The 18,810-nt window shown below is 30.4% G+C and overlaps 1 protein-coding gene across 1 annotated transcript in view; it reads right to left on the bottom strand.

Annotated features, from left to right (window-relative positions):
* Positions 1–9,138, bottom strand: part of LOC130675077 (gamma-aminobutyric acid type B receptor subunit 2) — a 107,011-nt gene extending 97,873 nt beyond the window's left edge. Inside the window, exons 1-2 of the mRNA XM_057480562.1 lie at positions 8,968–9,138; positions 8,223–8,854 (exon numbers count right to left, since the gene is read on the bottom strand). The gene's annotated coding sequence lies outside the window, so the exon portion shown is untranslated. The remainder of the gene's footprint in view (positions 1–8,222; positions 8,855–8,967) is intronic.
* Positions 9,139–18,810: the final 9,672 nt, after the last annotated feature.

Below are 18,810 nucleotides of genomic sequence, written 5' to 3'. Positions count from 1 at the left end.
TACTTAAGAACAATTTCGATGAATAATTACGGGCATTTTATATTTTATATAAATATACATTAATTGATACTTACTATAAGTTTATAACTGAATATATTTTTTATAGTATTGAACATTGACATTTAGCGAAAATTTTGAATTTTACTTTGTTAAAGTTCATATATCTTTTCAAATATTGATTTTAGAGATTTGACTTATAAGAACTTTTTTGTAGAAGACTAAATTTTCTACAAAAAATGTCATGTCCTTTTTTTCCCAAAAGTCAACTGATTACAAGTTAACAACAAAAAACCACTAATTTCTTAGGAAATTAGACTTTCAAGGCTTCCACGAGGGCTGTAGTTGAAGGTACTGCTAAGCACATATAAGCTTTTTCAAAGAGCATACAATTCTCTACCAACAAAACTTTGAAGCGATAAGATACGTGAATATGGGGCTGAGTTTTATTCGATAAAAAGAAAAGAATCAAAATTTACATGCTTTTAGCATGAGAAAACTTCAACGACGTTGTTCCAGTTCTTAAAATTGTTATTAAGAGCCCAAAATTTCACTGAATTTTTATTTTTACATGTAGAACAAGATTTTTGATGGGGAACGAAAAAAAAAAAATCTTCGTTTCAAACGGAGCACCCTAATAAACATATATGAATCTATATGATCTTATATGAATCATATATGATCTTATATAGTCATATCTAATTATATTTGGCCAGATATAAACTTTTTTTCCCGGGTATTTGAAGAAATATGAAACATCAAATTTTTCTTGTTCGAAATTTAGGAAAAAAATTTCGGCTTTCAAATCAAAAATTGTAGTAATAAAAAATGATAATTTTCTTTCTATAAAAACAAGTAAATAAATAAAATAGTCCAGTGAACTTTTTGTATATAATGCCCAAAAGTCTGATAAAAATTAAACACACGCCATAGCTCAATTTCACATTCCAACAAATAAATTATAACAAAAACTTCAACTAAATGTTATTTATTAGTAACAAATAATGAATATTAATAATTTACGAAAACGTTATACTTAATAATAATTAAGCAAGCAAACTTGTCAGTAAGATTCCAGTTTTAAACAAACTTGAAACTACTCACTCATTGCTATTATATATAATAACTCGGTGTACTAATAGCGCAAGTTCCCAAAACATCGGATGGAAATCAACAATTCACCGCGATCGCTTACAAAGTAAACCAACCGTGTATGCTCTTAAAGTTAACTGTTTTACATTTCATGGCACTAAAAATTGTTTAAACTCTTTTACAAAAATTAAAAATAGTAGTACACGAAAAAAAAAGTAGACATCAAATAAATAAAAACGTTGGAAAATCTAAAAGTGCACACACTTCAATCGCTCATTTTATTTTTTATTTCTTATTTTCTTTTACATGTTTTTATTTCATATTTTAAATTTAATATTTTTTTTTAATATCCCACCTTTTTGTCTTAGATGTCGCTCATTTTTTTTCAAACCTATGCTATTACGCCAGTACTGCTGCCAGTAGTTGATGGAGAGAAAAATGAAAAAAATAATAACAACAGTAAAAATAAAAATGGAAGCTACATTTTTCGTGAATAATCAGTTTTACGTTTTTAATTAATTACAATTAAACTAAAAGGATTTAAATAGCAATTTTCAATAAGGTTCTTGTGATAAAAAATACCAAAATAATAAACAAAAATTTGGGCCGATTAATTGTGTCTATTGAGAGTTATCGTCTTTACAAAGTTTCGTACGTAACAATTGACTTCAGTTCACTGGTTTCTTGAGTTAAAATAATTTATTTTAAATTAATAATATAACGAATCAACTCAATGTTGGGTTCAAATTGTTCCTTAATAAATTCTCTATATGCTAATATACAATTTAACCTACTCTCGCAGATTTGAATCACGGTGGAAACACCGTGGAAGTGTAAACACCGTGGAAGTGTAAACACCGTGGAAGTGTAAACACCGTGGAAGTGTAAACACCATGGATCCACCGTGGTTACACAGTGGGTTTGTTCCATTTTAACACTGGGTATACACAGTGTATCCACTGTGATTACGCGGTGGCTTTGTACTATTTCACCACCGTGGTTCCACGGTGTATCCACCGCGTAATTACAGTGGAAACACCGTGTATACACAGTGGTCAAGCCACCGTGGAATCACGGTTGATACACCGCGCAATCACAGTGGTTAAATGGAACAAACCCAACGTGTTTCCACCGTGATTCAAATCTGCGAGGCTATTTTAGTGTAATTAAAAAAGTGTACACGGAGAGAAAAATATCGTCAGAATGACTATCCAATGTATCTTCAAATTACGTATCGTCAGAATAACGATTCGTATACCTTCTTTCAGAATACTCACATGTTAATTTAACAGTCTAAAGTATCGTTAATTTAAAGATGTACGTTTAGGTTAGAATGATTCATTTCATTCAAATTCATTTATTTAACTTAAAAATACGACAAATAGCCTTTGTAAACATATGTAGTTTCGTTGATATCTGTTTTGTCAGCGTGAGGATCCGTATAGCTAAATTGGCTATGTGTTTTATCGTTCTCAGTTGCCGGCTGCCTAAGTACAAAGTTTGCGCAATAGTCATGTCAGCGATTCATAAAATGCCTAAAATAAGGATACGGATCGTCATTTTGACGATCCACTGTGAGGAAACTCTGTATAGTTGAATTGGCCATACGGCGTATCGTTAAGTAAATTTATACAGCGTATAGCCAGAATAACGATACGTATACTCACTCTGACGATATTTTTCTCTCCGTGTAGAAATATTTTTGTGTGAATGAAATTGTCGGAAAAAACCGTTCATAAAGCACCCTTAAGGCTTTCGCGCTTGAGGTATACGATAAATCACTGTGTGGAAAGTACACTAAACCCACTAATAGGGTATGATAGTTTTTACTTTTGTTATAAGTATAAATCACAATTCCAAAAGTAAAAAGTGTTATCAAGTTCATAAATCATAAATTAAAAATTACTGTGTTTGTATTTTGTACTTATGCACTGAGAAAAAAAAATGTACTGCTAACTACATTTCGCTTTCTTGTTAAAGTCGCTGTTGGATAAAGACACCGAATTTTGAGTGAAAGACGGCTCGTTTAAGCGAATTGATGATAGTTCGCAGCACATATTTTTTTTGTCTGTGTGGAATAGTTTTACTTATTACAAAAATAATAAATTATCAGACCCCTTCAGTGGTTTCAGTTTACTTTCCTCACAGTAAGTATATCTGAATTTTGAGTAACTATTGAAATTTATTAATAAATTTAATTACTTTATGTTTCTATTCTTTTTACTGAAAAATAATGCAATAATAAGTACTGTGAAAAAAATTTACAGAGTGAACGTGAATTCATCCGGAGTGAATTCGAATGTAAATTAAATGCGAAGCGGATGATTTTGTATTTATTTAATCCCCTCAGTGCGAAATTCACTCCAGAGGGAAGTTTATTTTATCAGTTAAACTCCAGATCAAAGTAGATGCGAATTGAAATATTCTACATTGCTGAAATCCAAAAATTCCCTATTTACTCCGTATTCGGTGTGATTTTTTTGAAAACTCCGGAGTTCCGAAGTGTATCTGGATTTAAATAAAATGCGTTTTCACTCCCGATTTTTTACAGTGTATAAAACTAGACTGAAAAGAAAATTTGGTTATCGTAACCATCTGAAGTATTGCTAATGGTAGATAGTTGTCATAACAAAATGTATATCGTTAACTTGGCAATACTAGATTGCTGCTTTAACTATTTTCAATTTTAAATAAAAGTATTGTGAATTTAACCATAATTTCAAAAAGTGGTTCGATTGGCACTCAGAATTAGTAAATATTCACTTATTTCACTTATTCATGTTTAGAGAGTGGGTAAAATAGCAATCTAGCCTTTACGCAAATAAAATATTACTATATTAACGATCTACGATTTTCCAAACTTTAGATGATTACTATAACCTAACGGTATTGCTATTACAGCAATATTTTTTTTTCAGTGTAATAAATATTATCAATATAGCGGTTGTTTTATACTCGATGAAATTAAAGTATTGTCATATGTTTTAAATGTATATTTAGTATCGAAAAAATTGTCAGTTATTAATCGCAAATTCAAATTCTTTATCACCAATAATAACGATATTTTTATTAACTGTTATATTTAGTTGAATAAACTATATTTGTTTTTCGTAAATAAATATTTAAAGAATCATCGGTTTATTTGCGGCAAATATTTCGTTTTTTCAGTGTAGTAAAAAGAATATTTTTCTTTTGAACTGTTACCGTATAAATTTTCGATGAATTTATAAAACCCATGGGTTTTATTGTTCTTCAAATATATATATTTTTTATTTTTGTGTTGTTGTTTATCTAATACCGGATGGTAGCGTGGTGGGTATATTTAGGTAGGTATATAAATTCATGAATTTATTCTGTTGGAAAAGCCAAAGAGTACGCGGGTAAAATGATAAACGGATGAGTAAGCTACTATAGAAGTTGTGTTGAGATAGATGTATCTATGTAACGTATATAATGGGATTGAAAGAGATGAAGTCTGTTGAAGGTGCAGTAGGAGCAGTTGGTATATATTCGAAAGATAGATCGATGCTGCAGCTAGTGGCACTAGACGTAAAACTCGAAGATCTCGCTCGAATTAACTTCAAGGAAGTTGATCGGAGAAAATTGAATCCTATGACCCGTTGAGGTTTAAATTCGTTATCTTTACAAATTTTTTTTTTACCTATTCTTGTTCCACTTATACCCTTCACTTATTGACTCTGATTTTTCAAATATTCTTCATTGAGTTTTGTGAAAATCAATTTTTTTTCACGTATGAAATTTTTCTTGCAATAGAATTGTCCCTTTAGGGGATACTAGAATAGCCGAATAGTCACTATTTGAAATGTTTCTGATTTTACAATACGTTATCACAAAAAATTATTGTAATTTTGTGACATAAAGTAATATAAATTATATATCAGAGGAATAAGGATCAAATAAATATCAACACACCAACAGTATTGGAATACGCAACGTTTTGCTATATTTTATAGCTTCTTCAGGTTCTGTACAACATAAGAACATATATAATAATCACAAGACTTACATTAAGTACATACAATCTTAGATGAAAAGTTTTTTTATACCTCCAATACACGTTTTCGTATCGTGTCATAATCATTCCAGCCTTGCATACATACATATTTCATCATGTTGTATACGTTACGCTATACAACATAATCTTAATTATTTTTAATTACTTGACTCAATATTAAAATTATAATAACAGAACAGAAGTCACTCGAGTTACAGGTTATCAACACGCATGTAAGTACACGCATGTGAGTGGAGGTATAAAAAAATTTTTTATCTAAGATTGTATGTACTTAATGTAAGTCTTGTGATTATTATATATGTTTTTATGTTGTACAGAGCCTGAAGGAGCTATAAAATATAGCGAAACGTTGCGTATTCCAATACTGTTGGTGTTTTGATGTTTATATGATCCTTATTCCTCTGATATATAATTTATTTTGAATTGTTGGATCTTAAACTGATCAATTATAAAGTAATATGTTGAATTTTAAAATCATGCAATGCAGTAAACCGACGTTACTTGGCCTTATATATTATAGGGGTAGGGGGGCAAAAGAGGGTAGGGTAGGCAAAACGGGGTACCCCCAAAATTTGATAAAAAAAAAATTTTATATTTTAAATGGTTTTTAAACATTCGAAAATCACTTCTGTAAATATAATTAAGCGTTACTTTGAATTTTTTTTTGATAAACTTTTTCAAAAATCAATTGTCAGTTGAAAAATATTAATGACGTTTGTTTTATGATAAAAACTATTAAAAATTTTTTTTCTTCTTTTGTATCCAATAAACATGTAAAATGTAATTTTTCTTCATGTAAATTACTTAAAAAAAAATTCAACTTTATCAAATTCGTTTAAAATCCAAAAAAAATTTTTTTTTACGTTTTATAGGGGGTACCCCACTTTGCCCGCAGAAATGAAAATTTTTTTTTTTCAACGGAAACTGAAAATTTCTTCCATTTACTTTGAATATCATTAAAAAAAAAGATTTAGCGTATTTGAGTCCTCGAAAACTTGGTATTTCCTTAAGTATCCCCTTTTGCCCCTCCCTCCCCTATATTTGGAAATTATTTTTTATGTTTATTAGCTTTTAATCGTTGATTGCTGTGCTAAGCACAGAAGTAACTTACTATGCTATTTCTGCATAATTTACCACTTCTGCGCTTAGAATGGCAGGATAATGACAAAACGAAAACCAATATCTTATAAAAATACACAAACTACTGGTTTACTTTTAATAAAAATAAATATCAGACTTTTCTGTCTAGTGGTAGAAATTTCACTACAGATAATAATATTCCTTATTTACTGTTAAGTTTATAAAAGCTTACGGTGATTTATTATAAGCTAGCTTTAATTTGTATGTCATCTATGAATTTTTTTATGAAACTTTGAATTTCAATTTGTGAATTACATTATATAAAGTTCGATAATTTAATGACAGATATTGTAAATTTAAAATACAATAATAATTTTTTTTATCACACAATGGGGTCGTAAATTTTATTCCAGATACTAAAGTAATAAATTTTTTTTTCTCGCACTTTGTCATAAAATTTTTATAGAAAATTTCAAAAGTGAAGGTGACTAACGTCAAAGTATAATCTTTTACATTGAAACACTTTTCTAATAAGAAAAATTAATTTTTGTTAAAAAAAATATTTTCAACACAATTAAAATTTCTAGGCTTGAAAAAAAAATTTCTTTACGAACTTGATTACTAGTATAAAAAATTATTTTTCAATTAACAATAAATAAATTTATTTTTTTCAAATTAATTCTTGAGCAAAAATAAAATTGAATTTTAATCAGATCCTTAGTTTATTTAATGAATTAGTATCAGAGGATATAGGAACAAAAGATAGATGTAATTTAACGAATTATTACTTGCAACGTTTCGCAATTTATTATTGCTTCATCACGCTCTACAAAGAAATCATATAAATTGATTAGTGTTCTAATATTTATATGCCTAACCTATATAACCATAACATACCATAATATTACGCTATACATAGTCAGTACACATAATTGTCTTGCTAATTCTATGCATTCTTTGTATTAGTCTACTTTGATAGGGGAAGGGGAGGCAAAACGGGATAGGCCGGCAAAATGGGATACCCTCAAAATTTCGTCAAAATTTTTTTTTCTCGAAAAACTTTCGAAAATGGTAAAAAATGACATCTAGTATCATTTTACACTATTAAAAGCTAAAAAAAAACATTTTTATATTTTTTGCGAAAAGTATAAATGAAAAAAATGTACAAATTTTATCGTACTACAAATTTATTTTCTAGAAGTATCACAAATTAAGAAATTTATTTCTTTAATTAACTCAAGAACAATAACAACAATAATACTAATAAAAACTCTACAACTGAAACATTGGTAATCATCATAATTTTAACTGTTACATTGTAACTTTCATAATTTTGTAATATTTTATAACTTTAGTGCTATAATATCACATTATTAACAGTTATGTTAATTTTCTAATATTCAATATTTAATTATTTTTCTTATAAAAATAATTTCTTTGGAATGAAAACTAACTAACATTATTTTTAACATAAGTATTAAAATTTATAATAAATAACGGTAACGATATAACTGATTCATCGTTAATGAAAGATAAATCTCTAAAATTATTCACAATAATTACCGATAAATTGAGTATCGTCGTCCGAAACACGTAAATTTTATTACTTACATCAATTTAGAAAGACATTATTACATCAATTTTATTCACTTGAAAAAAAAAAAAAAAATTTACTTTTTTTTGGAGTATCCCATTTTGCCCGCAGAAAATAAAAATTTTTTTTCTGATGGCAGTCTAAAATTCGTTATATTTATTTCAAATAGAATGAAAATGAAGCCAATTTACGATATTTATGTCCCTAAAAACTAAATTTTTCGTTAAGTATCCCGTTTTGCCCCCCCCCCCCCTTTCCCAAATACTTTTCTAACATAAAGTTTATTATTTTTTATTATATTAAATACTTTTTTAAAAAATGATCGTCCAAAATATCACAGTAAATTGTAAGCAGATTCATTAAAAATAAAATTTTTACATTGAAAAAAAAAATTTAAGAAGTTAAAATATATAATAAAATTACCTCGTATCTACCATTGAAAAGTTATGAAGATAAAGTAAAAAAATTTTTTATTAATTTGATTCAAACTCAAATCCTCCATCGTGATGAATATTTTAAAAACTTCACAATAATTCAATAATAACGATAACAAATAAATCGAATTTGTTCAATGAATTACTTTAGTTGTAATTCGTAATACGTCCATTGGTTATTCAACAAAGAGGTAATACATTCGGGAGTATGGTCATGCCGAGCAAATCTCCGATGAATACTCGATCCCGTTTGTTATCAAACCACAGCGATCTCATTTGCACGGATGTTTGTTAGCAGATCAAATACGGTGATGATTGACTACAAACAACATTAAGCGGGTTAATGTCTTTCGATGGCTCATAATTCAACTATTATCTCCCCACGTTTATTTTTATTATTTTTACCCAATTTCTCTCCATTATATTTAATTTCATCCAATTCAATATTATTACAAATAAAATTTTAAATAGATAACGTTGTTTACACGAGAGTTTATTCGCTGATTTTATTATGTCACAAACTGTGAAAACAATCAAACAAATATTTTTATTCACTTTACACTTTTCAATTTCTTGTTTTTTTATTAACTAATAAAACGATTTTTTTTTCTGAAATTTAAACTGTCAGAAAATTTTAACTATTAATAATTTTTTTAAAAATTTTAATTGTTCAATAATTAAAAATTTTCTATCTCATAAATTTTGAAAAAAATTTATTTCAGAAAATTTCATACCATTGACATAAAATCTCACAAACTATAAAATTTTTCAATAAAAAAAAAGTAAAAAAAATTATTAGCAAAAAAAATTTTTCTTTAAATTAAAAAAATTTTTTTAAAATTTAAAAAAGTTCGTTCCTACAATCGTACGATAAATAAGATAACAAAACGTCCGCGAGATGTGATAGCGGCTCGCGCACTATCGGAACTGGACCACAGTTAGAATAAAGCTCGAGGGAAAGCTTTGGTATATATACGTATATATATGACAACAGAAAACGACGCAGACGCCGGTGCGCTCTCTTATACTCGTATCCTTTTCTTCGCCCTTGTACTGTGCCACTAAAATATGAGTGCAAGTGAGCTAAAATATTTAAATATATGTTAGGTACAACATGCTAAATGAAATAGAACATATTCTAAACTATACTCGAGTATATATAAATATATGTACGTACATACATGTACGTAGATTTAGTATTCAGCGTATAGTTACATAGTAACACATTGTGTAGTAGAAAAGCCATAAAGACACGTATGCAAAACTTCTCAACAGTTCTCTCAGTACCTCCCACTCTGAAATTCTCCCACTTAAACTCCCATCTACCCCACAGTTATCATCAATTTTAAGGTAACTGTTTGAAACTCTCCAGCAGTATCAGCAGGACTTCATTCAATGCATTTAAATTGCACTATTCCCAACTAGTATTTTCCAATCTGATTACAATTATCTATTTTTTAAAGTTATAAATTATTTTGAGTATTTAATTATTTTAAAAAATCTGGACAAAGGTTAAGCTTCGAGCTCTTTGAGCTCGGAAACATTTTTCATATTTTTTAACTATTCTATAGTATACTCGATCGAATGATTGAAATTCATAGAAACGTTGATGAATAGCAAGTTCTTTTGATTGCTTCAAGAACCATTCAAATCGGTTAATTAATTAAAAAGTTATAGACAGTTCACATACATGCAGTTAGAAATTTCGTGTATTTGTGTTAAAAAAGTATTTGGTTAAATTTTTTGTGTTGATTTTCAATATAGAAATCTGTTAATTCAACACAGACTGTTTGTGTTATTTTACTTTAACTGATTTTTTATGTTAATTAATTAGAAAATCCGGAATGTAACACATTTCTGTGTTATTCGAAAATTAACACAAAATTCATGTTGTTTAGCTAAACACTCCCGCGCGTTTCTTCATTACCATAACCAAGCAAAACAATGTAGCAGCATTGTCCGCAAGGAAACTTCGATTATAATTGATTTACAATTAAATATAATCATAGATAACTTTAATATTTTTGTGATCAGGTTCAATGATTTTTTTATTCTCATTTTACGGGAGGATAATTCATAGCTCCGTTTTTTAGAAAAATCACTGAAAATCGCCCGGGTCAAAAATAAAACTTGATTTAGACTTGGTTTACCAAGTCGAAATTTGGGGCCGTTTTTTACAAGACAAACTCGACTTTTTTTTGCGGAGATATTAAATACATTGAGTTTTCGCCTTGATTTAGACTTAACTGGCTTACTAAGTCACGATTTAAGACGAAAAAGTTGAAATCAAGTCGAAATTGACTTGGTTTAGACTTATTCGACTTAAATTATAAGGCGAAAAAGTCAAAACTAAGGTGAAATAATTTTTATATATTAAGGCGAAAATAAGACGAATAAATAACTTTTTTTCGACTTGATTCAGTAAGTCAAAAGTAAGGTGAATGACTACCGTGCTCGAAGCAAAACGAATAAGTTCAAACTAAGATCAAAAATTACGAATAAGTTGAAATAAGTTGAAATTAAGCCGAAAAAAGTTAAAAAATTTGAAAAAAATTTAATTTAAGTCGAAAAAATCGAGATCTTATCGAAAAATCGTCAATAAATGAATAACTTCAAAAAAAAATAAGGTGAAGCGAGCCTGAATCAAGTTTTATTTTTGACCAGGGCGAACTAATTGTTTGCTAAATTGACAAAAGTTGTACGGTAGTAAGGGTAGATCAGTATAGTTGAGTTGGTTCGGTCATGTGCTTATATTTATTAGTTAATTTTTACACAAAAAGTCTGTTAAATTTCCACAAATTTTCTGTCAAAATAACAGATTTTATGTGATCAATTATTCAACATAAAATTTGTATTAAAGATCAACACAAACGCAATGTGTTGAATTAACACAAAAATTTGTGAAGACCGTTTGCAACACACGATTTGTGTTTAATTTAACACAAAATTTCCAACTGTGCATACACATACACACATAAGGACACTCGGACATCGATCTAAACATAGTCGGGATAGCTTCCTAGCACCACATAACGTCATCTGATAAAAATTCGATTTTCGCAAATCGTACCAAAACCAATAACTTCCCTTTTTTTGAAAATTGTCGTTTTTCAGTGCGGGAAATTAACAAATTACCGATTTATTGTTTTTCTACTAAATTGAAATTCTATGTAAAAAAGTTGTGTAACAAAGTAAACAATCGTGCAACATAGTTTTATTATTTTAATAATCTTCTTTGGTATTCAAGCAAAGTATTTTTGAGTTTATAATACGAAATACAATTGAGTTTACAATACAATATGAAGTTGAATATATAGTACGGAGTATAGAGAGCTTTCTAGTGCAGAGAGTAGAGTGTACAATAGTGTATGTAAAGTTAATACAATTTATTTATTATTGTGTACTAATTGTTTGGAAATACTCATTTGTGCGCAGTTCAAAAAATTGTGTACGTTTTCTTTATTTTTTTCCTGAATGTTTTCTAAATAAAATTAATGAGTTAAAGACTGAGTAATTAAATAATTTTATAATCAGAGATTTTAAATAATTTCGAGCTTGGATAATTAATGTGCAGAGGTTTTGCTACACAGCATATAATTCTAGAATTTTTTGTCTTGTTGACAGTAATTTATTAATGAAGGTCTTAATTAAATATTTTTATTATTCACAATCTTTTTAACAAATAAATAAATTCTTAGTTGAAGTACTTATGCAGTTTCACGGCTTCATATATTTTCAGACGATTTGTGAAAACGGTCGCCTTCGTTCAGCCATGAACCGGCTATTTTTGAGTTCAAAAACGTGTCTGTTAATCTTTAAGAAATTATGGATACACCGAGAGAAATGTCAAGTAAATATGCCTATGCATCATAGTAATAATTACATTACTCTATGGTTTGTATAAGCAGTCACATAAACTATAGAGTAATGTAATGCTGCATAGGCATATTTACTTGACATTTCTCTCCGTGTATATTTTTAAATTCAGATTTTTTTGCTTTGAGTGATTTTAGACTAAATTTTAGGTGAAAAATCATTTTCTGCTATTTTCGCATTTTTTGAGCGGTTTTGGAAACAAGGTCCCAAGTCTCTATTTTTTAGTTACTACGGATTTACCATGTTTCCATTTCATCTCTTGGAGTGGTCAGACTGCAAATTTTATTTCTTACGTCTACGCGAGCAAAACATTCTGTGTACAAACAAAAAATTTATAAAAACATTCCGTATGAAGAACTTTCATAGCTTTCATAGTCGAGATATTAATTTTGAGTTAAACTTTTTGGGAAAATTCACGACTAAAAACACTGGTCGGTTTATTACTTTTTGTAAGCTGCACTTTATTGGACGCCCGTGTTAAAAATTGTGTTCAAAAAAAGCTTATCGCGGCAAACTTTTTTAAGCTTTACTACAATTTAAAACTTTCGAATTTTTTTTTTAAACAGAATCCCTCAGCAATCTATATGACGTTATACTCTGGCAGTTTTTCATCAAGTGTGAATTTTTTTTTTGCCTCTTATTTTATCAGTTCAACATTCTGAGACTATATAAGATCGTGCAAATCATCGAGTTTTGTTAACAGACTAACAGACCCTTGTCAACGGCCCTGTCGTGTCTATAGACCTCAAATTGAGTTCATAGAAGTATTGATGAATTTCGTTACTGTGAGAAAACAATTTGTGACTCTTCCAGCTCGAAAAAAAGTTTGTTTTACAAATAATTTAAATTCTTTTAGTCGTCAGAAAATATTATTTATACATTCAATAATTGCCAAGTTTTAAATAAACTATTTATCAACATATTTATAAGAAGAATGTAAGTGAAAATTTGTCGCGTGTCTAATAAATCGATTAGATTACTTTTCTCGTGTACACATATGCATGCCTACATGTATTCTCATGGAATAAAACTTCTCCGATATCGAGAAATTTGAAAGGCGTGATATCGCGTGACTCAATAAGCTCAGATAGTGCAAAAAAAAAATAAAAATTTTAAATTGAAAAATAAATAAAGTGCGATTGGATAACAGTGAAATGTTTCAAAATTAAAAACTATTAATTTTTCTCGAAAAAGATTAGAGTGTTTATACTCAAAAAGGACCTACATACACATAGAGAAAATTATACACGGTAAGAAATGCATGGCGTTCAACACCATGCTGTCATGGTTTCAAGACAGATACTAAAATAGTATGTGAACTATTCCAAGACAGTATTGGAAAGAGTCCCAGAAGTATGGTGTTATTCACTATACTGTATAGTACTGGAGCTATTGTATTGCTCACACGTATGCATAGCAGGCACGGCGAAACAGCTTGGCCCTGAGACCCATACTACAATGTCGAGGGCACAATGCCACTAGTTTTTCCCGCCATAATTTCTGGCGTGTCAATCAATATATACTATCGTATTACCACCAAAACTATATAGATGTCGTTAGACTAGGTTCATCGGCCAAAAGCAACGTGGATACGGTAACGCAGTATGGGCCTGACGGCCATACTGATATTGCGGCGTCCGCGACAACTACTGCCAATGTAACTATTCCCGCAATGGTCGAATCATCTACGCATACAATTTTATAACCTATAAAAATCTTCGATACTATACAAAATGGCATTCAGGCCCATACTGGCATAGTGATATTCGCAAAACATTTTTTACCGTGTACCCAGGAAGGAATCGCTTGGACCAGTTTTCATTTTTTGTATTACAAGGCTCCGCGCCTAATTTTTTAGTACCCCAAGGCTTAGCCCAAGCCTAATTTTTTGGTTTTCTAAGGCTCAGCCCAGATTTGATTCTTACATTTCTGAAGGCTCGACCCAAGCCTGGTTCTTTTGTTTCCCGAAGCTCGAAACATGGCCATCATCCAAGGGTTGAACCAAGGCTCGCCCAACATTTCGACTCGGGCTCGCGCCAAGGCTTGGCAGCATTGATGGTCTCAGTTCGGACTACTCATGTTTTTCTTAATTTATTTATAAACTTTCCATTGAGAAGGTTCCATTCTTATCATGCCTAATTATTCTCCTTTTTCATAGTTCAAAAGTGTGGAACGCTTCCCTTTGTATAAATTCCCGTATGTGTGTGTGTGAAATGAACACATACTTTCCTGCTTAATAGCATTATTTAATTAATTTATATTAATATTTTATATGAATTTTTTATATAATAGACGAGTTAAACGTGAAGCCAATCTCGAAAAACTTTGCAAAAGTTCCTTATTCTTGAATCATTTAAATTAAACAAAAATTTTATGGGGCCCATTTTGCCCCCTGTCCCCTAATTATGGTAAAAGTTTCAATATCGTATGATTACTATACTCATGGGAATAATTATTATAGTTAAATTAGTAATAAATCCAGTTGAACCATAATAAAAATTAAAAAAGTTACATAACATCAGTTATTTAATTTTAGTCTCGTATCTTGTGCAAAGGGATTTAACTCTGTAAGTTGTAACTTTAGTGGAAACCTCAGCTGTAGCTTATAACTTTCAGTAGAATTAATGTTTTCAATATAATACAATTTATATATTAATATATAAGGAGCATAAAATACATAAAATATCTACCGTCTTAACGGCTCTACTTTCATACTACTGAAATTCTCACGTTCGTTTTCCGTCTAACACTGATTTAATTGTTCAGTCTGTCCTCTTAGCGCATCTTCACCTTCACTGCGACCGCTTAATTCTATTAAGACCAAATGTGTCCAAGAGATCTGTATACAGCTTCTAAAGTTAAATTTAATCGAGTATTCTAACACTTAAATACTAAAAGCTTAGACAACTTAAGCTCTGAACTCGTTAAAAAAAAAAAAAATTATTGCATGTAACAATTAAATCCAAGTGTCCGTATTATTAAATATTAAATTCATTTCTTTTAACTTCCCGCTACTAAAATTGAAAATTCTCAAAGAAAAAGAAAAGTATTAGTTTTGGTCAAATTTTTGATAACCGAGTTTTGATCAGATTTCGACATTTTAAGGTCCTAGGAAGCGATCCTGGCTAATTTCAAGACAGTGTCCGAGTGTGTACGAACGGACGTATGAAAATATTCTCTAACTTTTTAACGGATGGACCTATTTGGATCTTTAAAATGGCATTCAAAGCGGCTTGCTAACTCTTCGGTGATGTGAAAAATTGAGTGTGATCTTAACTTTTGGTGCAGGTACACGGTAAGAAATATCTTGCGGATATCACTATGTCAGTGTGGGCGTGAACGCCATACTGTATGGTATCGAAGATTTTTATAGGTTATAAAATTGTATGCGTAGATGATTCGACCATCGCGGGAATAGTTACATTGTCAGTAGTTGTCGCGGACGCCGCAATATCAGTATGGCCGTCAGGCCCATAGTGCGTTACCGTATCCACATTGCTTTTGGCCGATAAACCTAGCCTAACGACATCTATATAGTTTTGGTGGTAATACGATAGTATATATTGATTGACACGCCAGAAATTATGGCGGGAAAAACTAGTGGCATTGTGCCCTCGACATTGTAGTATGGGTCTCAGGGCCAAGCTGTTTCGCCGTGCCTGCTATGCATACGTGTGAGCAATACATTAGATCCAGTATTATACAGTATAGTAAATAATGCCATACTTCTGGGACTCTTTACAATACTGTCTTTTTAGTATCTGTCTTGAGACCATACAAGCATGGTGTTGATGGCCATGCATTTCTTACCGTGTACTTAATGGATTGATTTCAAAATCTAATCAGCTCTAAAACTCCATAAGCCGCATCAAATACCGCCTTAACCATCAGAATCAGATCCTTTCTTTTAGAAATACTGTTGTCGAAAAAATTTCAAAAAAGTGTTTTTTCCCGAAAAATTCAAAATTGCTAGACCGATTAATTCTCAATAGTTTTTGGCGCTAAAGGTTGGAAAACTGTGTCGAATGCCGCCTCAAACATAAAAATCGGTTGATTAGTTCGAAGAATATCGACGATAAAAAATTAACAAAATAACAATTTACTTTATTTTTACCGGATAACGTGTTTTGTAACTCCTCATATGTTCCAAAACTCATACCGGCCCTTTGTTTTTATAGTATTTGATGATCGCTTCATAAATTATTGCAATAGGGTCGTTAGTTTTAATAGTATCATAAAAATTTTTGAAAAATCACTGTTTATGACTTTTTTCCAGATGTTTCATATATTAGCTCACTGGTTAAATTTATAGTTCATCTAACTCCATCTTGAACGTTTCTATTACTTTCTGTTCAAAAACATTGAATTTTCAAGCATAATCCTGAGCATAACTTTAAAAAACGAACCTTATTGATTATTTTCAGTTTCTCGAATTCTCGGAGGTTAATAGGAAATGTGACTGTTTTCGAGTTCGAAAATACCAATGTATTTAAAGATATTGTCGAGCTCAAAGAGCTCGAGCTCCTATTAACAATAATGAAAACAGCGAGAAGTTTTGGGGCTGACCGCAGGGTCAACCAGTCTTCAGATTCTTTTATAAATTTTCAGTTTTCATAGCGGAAGTTAAATAAGCAGCAGCTCTCCTATCTCTAAGGGCTATTAATTTTCAGATCATCAGCGTTCTATGTAATCATCAATGACACTTAACTTTTTAACAACAGAGTATTAGTTGCAAGTAATAAAAATAAAATCAACAATAGCTGTTCTTTTTGGGCGTACCTCAAAAGAAAATAAGGAAACTTTATTATATTTCGGCACGTAAAATCACGTCAGCTGGAATTCAAGGAGAATAAAAGTTTTTTCCATCGTTTTCTTCTACCTTAGCTTCTTTGTCTTTTAGTCCTTTTTAGAAAAAAAACAATTTAAAATAAAATTTTATTTCTTCTTATTTTCTATATATTGAAAACTATTCTGAAACTTTTTTAACTCGATCCAATGAAAGATCCACTTCCACTACTTCATTTGACTGTAAAATAGAACCAGTAATTTATTCCACTCCAAATGTTGTTTTACATTTTTTATAATTGGTATTTTTTTTCCATTTGGCTTTCAAGTATTTCAGTAAAAATATAATCGGTGCATTTTTAAAACAGACAAAGAATAAAATTGAGAATACGAAATCAAATTGTAAATGAGAAACGTAATGCTGATGTTCTGCGATACTGAGTATTACGTACACGTATATCTGGGTCTGTATGGAAGATTCAGCATAAAGTGACAGAGATACGTTAATTTGCAATGCAAATAATTCTTGCTCTATCGTCGAGTGGAGTATAAGAGCTCAAAATAAACAACAACGATAAAGATAGAGAGATAAAAGTTTGTAAGCTTTTATGTTATGGGTGAGAGTGAATAAGCTTTAGACAATAATGATGTACACAACCAAAAGTATACCCGAAACTATTCCGTGTATTAATATTACAATAAAATACGCTATGCATTGCAGCTGTATAATTTGATTGTCATGTCGCTGCAATATTCTCAAATTTTCAATTGTTAATTATTTATTTTGTTTGCATTTCTCGGTTTTATTGTCACCTTAATCAAGATTTGTTTTGCTGGTTAAATTGATTAATATAACAACTGTATTAATTTAAATACAAATATTGATAATATTAATTATTATTTCTGTTTAATTAATTTATACATTAACAATGACAGCGTCTAATTAGTCGGTGACTTCTTAGTGACTATACAATGAAAACAAAAAGTATTTGTCCCAAATAAATCAACTAATTTGTCGCTTTTTTTAGAATATTTATTAATGACATATGAATGTATATTTGGTACAACTAAATATGACAGTTGATTGAAATAACGTTTTAATTTGAATGAAATATATCATATATTTGTGGTAAGTAATTGATATATTTGGGGTAAAGATATTAAATTTGTGACAAATAGCGAAAAATTTGGTGATACTACCCTGGTAGGAACACGGTAAGAAATATTTTGCGGATATCACTATGCCAGTATGGGCGTGAACGCAATACTGTATGGTATCGAAGATTTTTATAGGTTATAAAATTGTATGCATAGATGGTTCGACTATTGCGGGAATAGTAACATTGGCAATAGTTGTCGTGGACGCCACAATGTCAGTATGGCCGTCAGGCCCATACTGCGTTGCCGTATCTACAATGCTTCTGGCCGATAAACCTAGTCTAACGACATCTATATAGTTTTGGTGGTACTACGATAGTATACATTGATTGACACGCCAGAAATTATGTCGGGAAAAACTAGTAGCATCGTGCCCTCGGCATTGTAGTTCGGGTCTCAGGGCCATACTGTTTCGCCGTGCCTGCTATGCATACGTGTGAGCAATACAATAGCTCCAGTACTATACAGTATAATAAATAACGCCATACTTCTGGGACTCTTTACAATACTGTCTTTTTAGTATCTATCTTGAGACCATACAAGCATGGTGTTGATGGCCATGCATTTCTTACCATGAAGGGACCATTGGACAAGGCTCGGACCAGGCTTTGGCCAACCATCATGCCAGAGTTCCGAGCCTTGGTCAAGCCTTGGCTGAGCATTGGTCCAAACCTTGGATGATGTCCATGTTCCAACCCTTGGGAAACAAAATATCAAGCCTCGGTATCTATGTATATATACATAGATTTGAAGCACAT

The sequence above is a fragment of the Microplitis mediator genome, chromosome 9, assembly GCF_029852145.1.
Source record: "Microplitis mediator isolate UGA2020A chromosome 9, iyMicMedi2.1, whole genome shotgun sequence".
Classification (NCBI taxonomy): domain Eukaryota; kingdom Metazoa; phylum Arthropoda; class Insecta; order Hymenoptera; family Braconidae; genus Microplitis; species Microplitis mediator.
Note: the sequence above shows the minus strand (reverse complement) of the source record. Positions and strands in the feature narration are given on the sequence as shown.